The following is a 10,050-nucleotide window of genomic DNA, read 5'->3' as shown; positions in this document are numbered from 1 at the left end:
CCGGGGTCCCGCAGGGGCGGCAGGGCTGAGGTCTCTGCCCCGTCCCCCCCTCCGGTGCAGCCGGTCCCCTCGGCAGCCCCGTTTCCTGCAGCGTCGGCTGGTCGGGGACAGAAAGGGGCCGCGGCTCGGCTTCCGCGAAGGAGGGCAGAGGGAAGGGGAAAGGCCGGGAGCCGGGCGGGAGCGAGCACGCCGGGAGCTGCGTCGATTCACACGCTGGCGCGGGGCCGGATTAAACCACCGGCGCTTGGCGGTGCGGAGCAGCCCGGCCGCGCGAGGGCCTTGGCCTCCCGAAACCGGCAGCGCCGGGAGCCCGGGCCTTTCCCGCGCCGCGTGCTCCGGAGGGCTGGGAAGCCCAAAGCTGGATCCCAGGCTCCCGCGTGCCCCGGACGCCCTCCGCACCCCTCCCCGCTGATGCCGCCTCCGAGGGGGCTGAGCGCCCAGCCGGAGGAGCCTCCATGCACCATCGCCCCGTTTGCACCCGGGCTGCCCCCTCCCCGGTCTCCCGGACCCGACGGCCGCCCGGGCTGCGGTGACGGCCAGCGGTGCACCCCGAGGGGCTGCTCCCGCTCTGCCCGGCGCGATGCCACGCGTGGCCCCCCCGGCACAGGGGCGGCCGCAGAGCCCCCGGCATCCTGGCACCCGCACCCGGCCGCGGGCTCGGCCTGTCTGCCCCTCCTGGGGCTCCCGCCGGCCGTGCCGGCTCCGAGAGCCTCTCCCCGGGGCAGAGCGTCCTGAGAGCTTCCCACGGCGGAGCTGGGCCCGACACCCAGGTCTCGGGGCGCTGGGGACGGGCGCTGGGCGCGGGACGCCCCCCCCCCCGCCCCCTCCGCTCGCCTGGGAACGGCCTGCCTCCGCGGCGGGGAGGTCCCGCTCCCCTTCAAGGGGGCTGCTGAGCTTTGCCTTGCTCTTTGCACGGGCTGCATGGCACGGCGCGGTGACGGCGTCCTGTCACAGTGGCTGCCCTGGACCTTGTCCTGTTTCCACACGTTCGCAGCCACCTGGCTAATGAAGGGGATATTGTTTTCTGGTCCATCTCTCCCACCCCGGCCCTCGTCCCCCTTCCTCCGCGCCCGGCCTTGCCCAGCGCCGCCGGCACGGCTCGCCAGCTCTTCCCGGCAGAGGAGCGCGGCCACCGCGGCCACCAGCGCCGCTGCCCAGCCGCCCGGCTCTCCCGGGGACCCGCCGGCCAAACCGGCCCCGCGCGGGCGCCCACCGAGCCCGCAGCACCGTGCGGCCGCGGCTGGGAACCGGGGAGCCCTGCCACGGATACACGCACGCTTTTTGTGCCTGCTCCCCTTTTTTTTGCAGTTTCATTTAACGCCCGAGCGCGTGCGGACGCGCCGCCCTCCGACCTCGCGGGCAGCGGGCAAGAGCGTTCCCACCAAAACAAGGCCATTAAACCCCCTCGCCTGCGGTTTTTCTCCTCTGCCCCCACTCGCGCCGGGGTTTTCGCATTCCCTGCCTGCCTCCGCCTCCCCCGCGCCGAGGCTGACGTAATGTTTTGAAGCCTTCTCCCATCCCCACCTTTATTAAATATGACCTGCGCTTGCTCCCCGCGCGGAGGCGAAGGGAAGCTGTGGTTTCGCCAGGATCAGACATGAAAGGCTGAGCTGGCCATCGCGCCGGCGCCCCGGCAGCCACCCGCGGGGATGCGGCGCGCCCCGGGGAACCCCGGCCCCGGGCTCTGCGGGTGCCAGCGCGGCCCGCGGGAAGGTGGCGGAGGTGGCAGCCACCCCGGGCACCGCGGGGCCATTGCCCCTCGCGCCCTGCTCCGAGGGGCAGCCATCACCGTGGCGTCTGGGCTGCTTCCGGACGCGGTCCTGGCGTCCCCGACCGGCTCTGCGGCTCCGGCTGCACCGTGCGCGGTCCCCAAACGGGCCTGAAGCCCGGCGACGGGACAAACCTGCATGTGGTCACGGACCCTGGTGCCGAAGTCGAGGCAGCTCCCAGGGAGCGAGCCGGCTCCGGCGGGGACTTCAGGGAGGGGGGAGCGGGCTGGGGCGGAGGATTACTGAGCCGGGGGTCGAGTCGAGTGTGCAAAAGTGACTCTTATTCCACCCACTTAATTCCCAGCCCGTCCCGGTGCGGGGAGGGCGCGGGAAGCCCGGGGTGAGCCCTGCCGGGGGGGGCGGCTCGGGCGGCCTCCCACCCCGCGGGCCTCCAACGCCGCGGAGCATCCTCGGGACGCCCATGCCGGCCTCGCCTCCCGCGCGGGGACGGCGGCTGGGGCCGCGGGGCGGCTCGGCAAAGCGCCCGGGGACCCGAACGCAGCCCCCGGGGCGCCGCTCCCCTCCCGGTGCCGCCCCGGCACGGCGCGAGCTGCTCCCGGACCGCCTCGGGGAGCTGGGGGCTCCTGGGAGGAGGACACCCGGCAGCAGCGCTGGTCCGTCACGCCGATAATTAATGCTTCTCCCTTACGCTTTGCAAATACCTCGCGACTCTCTTTGTCTGGTGATAAATGGCCCCTTTGAAGTTCGCCTTTCCCAAAAGCAAAGAAACACTTTCATAACCCGGCTTCGCCCCCGGCCTCGCCGGAGGCTTCGGCGCTCCCGGCCCTGCGGCGATCCGGGACCCCCCCCCGGCCCCCCTGGTCCCGCAGCCCGGGGCAGGGACCGCCGTGGGGCTGCCGTGCCGAGTGGGATGGCCAGGAGTGCGACCCGGAGCTGTCCCAGATCCCGCCAGCGTCCCCCAGGACGGCCGGACGGGTTCAGCGGGGCCGTAACACGGCGTCGGCCGCGGGGCGAGCGCGGGGCCCCGTCCCCTCCTCGTGCTCCCAACGTGGCAGCCCGCGTTAGCCAGCAGCCGCCCGTCCCGCGGGGCTGCGTTAATCCCGAGGCAGACAAAGAGGAGGGAAGTGATCTGGAACCAGCGCCGGGAGGCGGTTTTGTTTTCCCAGAAAACAAGAGCCGCGTTCCAGCACCGCCGCCGCCGCCGCCCAGGGGGTCCGGGAGATGCTCGAGCCCCCGGCGCCCACCCCCGGATCCGGCCCGAGCCCGGTGGGGTCCCGGCGCGGCCGGGAGTCGCCTTCCCGGGGGTTTCCAGCCCGGAGGCCCCCAAGGAGCCAAGCGGCCCCGCTTCTCCCGCCCCGTCGCCGGGCGCCGCACGGGCACCGCGCTCATCCTCGCGCGAGCAGCCGCGCCGGTGCCGCCGCTCGGCCCGGGGTGCCGCCGGGGCTCAAACCCTGCGTTGCCATCATGGAAAAAGGAAATAAAAGAAATCCCGCAGGCAGCGCGATTAAACGCGGACGAGGTTACTGCTGGGCGAGTGTTTGCCAAGGCAGAGCGGATGCCGTCAGACGGCCCTCCGCAAGCGGCCCGATGGGTCCGGGCTTGCAAACCGCCCGGGGCCGCGACCCGCGCCGGTGCCGGCCCCGAAACGCTGCCGCCGGCCTCGGTGCCGGGCAGGGCGCCGGCGGGGACCAAGAGGGTCCCGGAGGGAGAGGGAGACGGGGAGAGCGGGAGAAGGGAGGGCAAAAATCCAAAGAAAATTGCCAGAGTCAATGGCTCGGAACAGCGGGCAGCCTCGGCAACGGCAGTGTGACTTTGATTCCCCTATCATAACCCCGAATTAAAAATTCAGGCAATTACTTGCATGGCTTCCCCCGACGAGGCCGGGCCCCGCGTTCATTAATGCAGGCGCACAGAGAAAAGCCATTAGGGCCCGCGCCGGGGCATGTTCCTCTGAGAACAGTTCCGCTTGAGGAAGAAGTCCGGCCAAAGTTAAATTTCACACATTTCGGAGGCTGCCCAAGCAAGGCCGGGCGCCCCGAGAGCCGCCTTCGTCCGCGCCGCCCCCGCGCGCCCGGCGTCCCGGGGCCATGGAGCGGGATGCTGCGGGAGCCAGCGCCGCGGGAAAATCCGCCCCGTCCCGGGAACCGGCCGCGGTGTGGGTGAAACCCCCGCGGGAAGCGGCCGCCCGCCGCCCCGGCGTGCCCGGGCTCTTGGCACGGCGGTGCTGAGCCCTGAGTCACCGCGCCGCTTCCGCAGCGCCGGCGGGGCTCCCGCGGGGGTTTGCCGAGCCCGGCCCGGCGGCTCGCGGCGCGGCCGCGCTGTCGAGCAGGGCTTCTCGTGCAAACCCCGCGCGGAGCCGGCCAGCGCCGAGCAAGACGCGGCAGGTTTTCCCGGCTAACGAGCTGCTTTTACGAGCAAATCTCGAGTTTGGCATAGTTTCCCTCCCCGCGGCGCGAGCAGCTCTCCTGCCCCAGGAGAGGCTCCCGGCCCTCCCCGGGGCTCCCCGCCGAAAGCGCCCGGCTCCTGCTCGTTAGCAGCCGTCGCTGCACACTAACGACTCCAGTTTGCATGTCCCCACTGGGCCACCCAGGAAATCGGCTGGGCTGAAAAAACACCGGCACGTCCGGACCGAAATGCCGGCAGGTTGTTGGATCCGCGGGCAGCGCCGAGCCCTGCCGGGAGCCCGGGTGCCGGGGCAGCACCGGCTCCTGGTGCCAGCGGGCGATGGATCCATCAGCGGCAGCCGGTGCAAGGGGGCACCGGGGGAGCCGAGGGAAAGAGACAGGATAAAAATCACCGCTCTAGCGGGGCCGAGGGAGGGAAGGCCGGGGAGATAACGCCGAGCCATTTTTTAAAGGCAGCGACAGCAGGCGTGAGCGCGGCGGGACCCTCCGGGCCGGCCCCGCTGCCTCCGTGCGCTCCCGGGCTGCGGCACCCCCGGGTCGAGCGGCCCCCCCGCACCGAGGGAAGCGCTGCCCCCGGGGCGCTGACTCGAGGGCCATGGGCAGAGCTGGCTGGGGCACGGGCGCCCGGCGAGCAGAGCCCCATGCACCTCCGGTGCCCCGGCAAGGAGGCCCCCCTGCAGCTCCCACGCACCAGCTCAGGAGACCCCAAAGGTCCCAGCAAGGAGACCCCCGTGCACCTCCCATGCACCCAGCAAGGAGACCCCCGTGCACCTTGCAGACACCCCACAAGGAGACCCCCGTGCACCTCCCACGCACCCAGCAAGGAGACCCACGTGCACTGGCCAAGAGGCCTCCACGCACCTCTCGTGCGCCCGGCAAGGAGACCCCAACGCACCTCCCGTGCGCCCAGAGAGGAGACCCCCACGCAGCCAGCAAAGGGGCCCCTGTGCACCTCCTGCACGCCAGCACGGAGAGCCCCATGCACGCATGCAGCAAGGAGAGCCCCGTGCACCTCCCATGCACGCATGCAGCAGGGAGACTCCCGTGCACCTCCCATGCACGCATGCAGCAAGGAGACTCCCGTGCATGCACGCAGCAAGGAGAGACCTGGGCACTTCCCGTGTGCCCAGCGCGGAGGCCCCTGGCCTGGCCGACCGGGCCCTTCCCGCTGCTCCTGCCCGCAGCCAGGGCCTTCTCCCCCGGCCGCGGGGGCTGCGGGCGCAGGCGGAGGCCTGGGACGTGGTGCCATCTCGTGGCCCTGCGGCCCGGCTCTCGGGGCGGCCCACGGGGATGGGGAGGGTGGAAGCGGCAGGGCCACGGCTCCCGCGGGAGCGGCTCTCGCCGTGCATTTCTTTGGCCGCACGCTTCATTTATCAGAGCGAAGGTGCTCGTCTTCCCGGGGCTCCCAGGGGCTGAGTTCGTTTGCAAGGTTTTATGCTTGGGCCATTGAAATTCTTGAGGGCAATTAAGTGAGGCTGCCGGGGAGCAGACGTAGCCGTTGCCCGACGTGTTCCCGCTGCGCATCTCGGGGCGCCCGGGCAGGGCACCCACCTCCGTGGACCCGGGATGCACGCAGGCATCATCCCGCTTCGCTAAGCGCGTGAAAACGCAGAGATGCCCGAAACCTGGCGACCTGGGGGGGTCCCGTCCGCAGCCCCAGCGGCCCCAGCCCTGTGCCGCAGCGGCCGCCCCGTCCGGGCCGCGCTCCCCGCGGGGGCTGCCCGCCGCCCGCCCCCGGCCCCGCTCCGGTTCAGCGGCTCCTGCAGCTGGAGGGAGTTAATCAGTGACAGGCGGCTGATGAATACGCGCCGGGCCAGCGGACAAGACACCGTCACGGTGCTGCCGGCCCCGGCGCTGTGCTCTCCCAGCGCCAGAAAGAGGAAAACAAAATTGCTGAGGAAATTAGTCAGGTTCCTGCTCCACCCCCAGAAAAAATTGGGTCTGAAATAGAGATGCGAAGGGGAACTTTGGATTTCCCTGTTGACCTGCACCACGTCCCCTCGGTGCGCTCGCTGCCCCTCCGCGGGGACCGCGCGGCCCCGGTGCCAGGGGAGCCCCTGCTCCCCTCCCCGAAACTGCTCCCTGAGCGCCCGGAGTGTCCCACTTCCCAGCCCCACATGCATCCCGCTTCCCAGCCCCGGAGCATCCCTGCTGGAAAAGCACAGACATGCTTAAAAGGGTGCAAGGCACCGAAGCAAAGCCTCGCGCTCAGCCCAGCAGAGGTTTGCACCCTGCACAGGGCCGGACCCCCGCGCTGCCTGGGATTTCCCACGATGGGGCCGTATAAACCCGCATAAACCACATAACGGGAGGCGGCACTCGGCTCGGGAGCCCGCCAGGCTGGGACAGGTCCCCCAGCACCTCGGCACGACCAACCCACTGCGGTGACCCGCTGTTCTCCCGCAGCAGCGTTTCATTCCCGCAGCAGCGTTTCATTCCCGCAGCCTCGAGCTGCTCCTCGTGCTGGGGGCGGACGCGGGACCGTCCCATCGGTGCAGCCCCGAGATGCTCCCTCCGGCCCTCGCCCTGCAAACCCCGCGTGCTCCACGCAGGCGGGCGTCAGCCCATCTCCGTGCGACGCCGGCGGGCCAGACTCTGCCCCAGCACGGGGAATCTCTGTGCGCAGCGGCCGCTCGGCCCCGGCAGCACCGGATGAACCTGTGTTTGCGGAGCCAGGAGCCTCCTCTCCGAGCAACGGGGAGCTCCCGGGCCTCAGCAAACAGAGCGCGCAGGGATTTTCCTCCGCACCTCCCGCCGGCCCCGGAGCGCTTTGCCGCAGGGCTGGGTGCTGCTCCCGGCCCGGCTCCCGGCCCCGACCCGCTCCTCCGTCACTGCCCGGCTCCGGCCACGGCCTCGCTTTCCTCCCGGCGTCACCACGTGCTTTAGACCGCTGCCACCCCTCCAACCCAGCTGCCTTTTGCTGCTCTGCAATAAAACCTCTGCAAGATAACGTGCAAATCGCTTTCTCTGCTCTGAGTCAATAAAGAGACTGTTACCATGGTGGGGGGGGATAAAACCACCATGCAAAAATAAAGTGATGTGTAATAACGCTCAGAGCCGCCGCACGCACGGCCTAGGTCTGGCTGCAGCAGCTCTGCTGAACGCTTCGGCAGCGGCGTCGGGGCACCAGCACGTCCCGGAGCCCGCGAGAGCGAGCGTGCCCTGCAGCCTCGCCAGCACGAAGCCGCCTCTCTGCTTATCCAGGGAATGCAATTAAAAAGAAAACACTCGAGCCGCAGTCTGAGCTTTGAACCCCCCGAGTGGCTCGTCGCGGAGCCCGGGGAGAGCCCGCGGCCGGGGCAGGCGAGCTGCCTTCAGAGCAGCACCGCTGCTGCAAACCACCCTGCACGTGATCAGGTAATTGCCTTCTCCTTGAAACTGTCCACAGAAAGCCCCATAAAGCGCCTGGCTCGTAAACACGGCACTAAAGTGGCAGGATGGTAAAACCTTGGCCGGGGCGGGGACGGAGCGGCGTCGCCGGCCAAGCGCCTCGTGCCCCGGGAGGCCACCGACGCCCCATCCCGCTTCCCCGGCGCGGGCACGAGGGACCGAGCAGGAACCCGGCGCATCCGTGTCCCCGGCCACGAGGACAAGCCAAATCGTCCCCGTCAGCTGTAACCGGTGCAGGTCCCTGCCCAGCCGCTGCGGTGATTTTTCAGTCATCTCCCACAGAAATTAGGTTGGTACCTCCAGGGCATCAGTTCATGCTGTCCAGAAGCTGGGAAAAGGCTTTTCCCGGAGGAGACCGGGCGGCTGGAGGCAGCGCGAGGCTCGTCTCACCCCTCTCTGCGCACCGAAGACCTGCAGCGGTTGTGCGGTGCGAGACTGCAAAATCCAGGCTCCGACTCGAACCGGCGTTTCGGTGCTCACTCCTGTAACACGAAGGGTCGAACTGATGCCCGGGACCCTCTGAGCTCCAAAAGTCCTTCGGGGGGAAAAAACACAGAAGAGAGCAATCAAACGTGCACAAATAAACAGCAAAACCAAACACGACAGTTTAATTCCTCTGCAGATGAACTCTGTCTGGCATTCAAATACGCAGACAGCAGTCAGATTTTGAGGAATACCTTCGACAGCCCTCCGCGGCGCTGAACAACCCCTTCTGCTCTGCAACAAGCCAGTTTCTTGAGTAAACGGGTACGGAGAGAGCTGCTCATGCCCTCTTTAGCCAGGCTGGCCTAGAACTGCTTTTACTCTTAAAGATATCCGTATCTTCCTGCCTGAGAAAGTCAGCGGGCTCCCCAAGATGAGTTGGGGTACCGCACGGGGGTATTTAGAAAGCTGCACCTACCGAGCGCGCAGCCTCCTCCAGATGGGCTTCACCACCCGGCAGGGACGCGCGCTGCTCAGCTCTCCGGGCACCTGAGCTCGCCGCTCCTCTCCATCACTTGCTCAGAGCACAAACACCCGTTTCCCCAAAGCTCAGAGCACAAACCCCTGTTTCCCCAAAGCTCAGAGCACAAACACCCGTTTCCCCAAAGCTCCTTAGGGCGTCAGGAGGCAGGTGAGGCTTTGCAAGATTTTTTAATAAAAGCCAAAGACGTCGGCTACGCGCTGTCGGAGAACCCGGGCAGCTCCCGGCTGCTGCCTAGGACACACCAGATACCGCTGCAGGTTGGGTTCCAGCTTTGGGAGAGGCGGCTGCTCGCTGGGCGCAGGAACGGCCGGCACCGACGCTGCTGCGGGGCCTCCGCGACACGTCGAGGGATGCGAACGCCCGTGTTATCCCCTTCCTCAAAGAGGGGTGTTTCTACACAAAGTCACCTACGTGTTCCCATGCGCAAGGGCAAAACTCCTTTCCCAAAACACCCACTTTAATTCTCGAATCAACAGGGATTTCTCCATTCAGAAACCCAGTCGTCCTTCTCCCTGCCTTTACACCGAGCGTGGGTCGAACAGCCGTGCAGCACAACACCGCTTCCAACCTCAGCAGGACGCCAAGCCCAGCAGCGGCCTTACCTCCAGCATTGCAGCTGATGCAGTTGGCAGCCAGCTCTCAGCAAAGCTTGGCGAGAAACCCAGCCACGTTTGTGTGTTCGGCAGTAACTGGACAGATCTGGAGACAAAATACAGCTGCAGAATGCGGGTTTGCTTCGTGGGGTGGAAGCTCAAAGGTGGGATGGGGCACAGTAACAGAGGAAGCAAGAACTAAAGACTCGGGTGAAATCGGCTCTGTGCTGCCCAAGAAGGGGAAAAGGAGTAAGTGTCATTTTAGGCGTAAATTTGGAGCCTTAAGCACAGCCAAGGGAGCTCGTGAGCCCAGACACGGGCCCACACTCCCCTCGAGCTCAGCAAGGATGGAGGCAACGCAGGGCCCAGCAGCCGCACTCTTCCCTGCAGCTCTCTTCCTCGACCTCCGTTCAGCATGTCACGACGCTCGGACAAGCCCAACTGCGAGCCGGACGCTGGCATGCCCGTTCCCACTGCAGGCTGGTACAAACGGAGACTCCTCGATCCCTGGCAGAAAACCTGGAAACAGCCCCATCCATTCAGTGCAGATGGCGACCAGACACGGTCCCAGTGATCTGAATGAGTTCAGGATATCCAGAATGCTTTAGGCACACGGAAACTGGGGGCAAGGGGGAGCGTGGAAACGATGTTGCCTGCCAACGAGCTTTTGTGACAGGTAGGGCTTGTGCTGACCTCTGTTTGGGCATCTACCAGAGGTACCTGCTTAACTCCAAAAGCGCCTCCCAGACTGCCTGATCCCCGGAGGTATCGATTTGACCCTGGCAGCACCACAGCGTGAAGCCTGCCCTAGGCTACCAGCACAGTAAGCGTGTACCAAAGGGAGAGTAGGCAAGTAACAGACCCGCGAAGGAACACTGCACACATCCCCCAAAAAGGCAACAGACCCACAGCGGCGGCATTGCTTTCTTGAGAGTCAAAATGTCCTAGTCTGAATTTTCTGGCTT

Source organism: Dromaius novaehollandiae, chromosome 19, assembly GCF_036370855.1.
Source record: "Dromaius novaehollandiae isolate bDroNov1 chromosome 19, bDroNov1.hap1, whole genome shotgun sequence".
NCBI lineage: Eukaryota > Metazoa > Chordata > Aves > Casuariiformes > Dromaiidae > Dromaius > Dromaius novaehollandiae.
Note: the sequence above shows the minus strand (reverse complement) of the source record.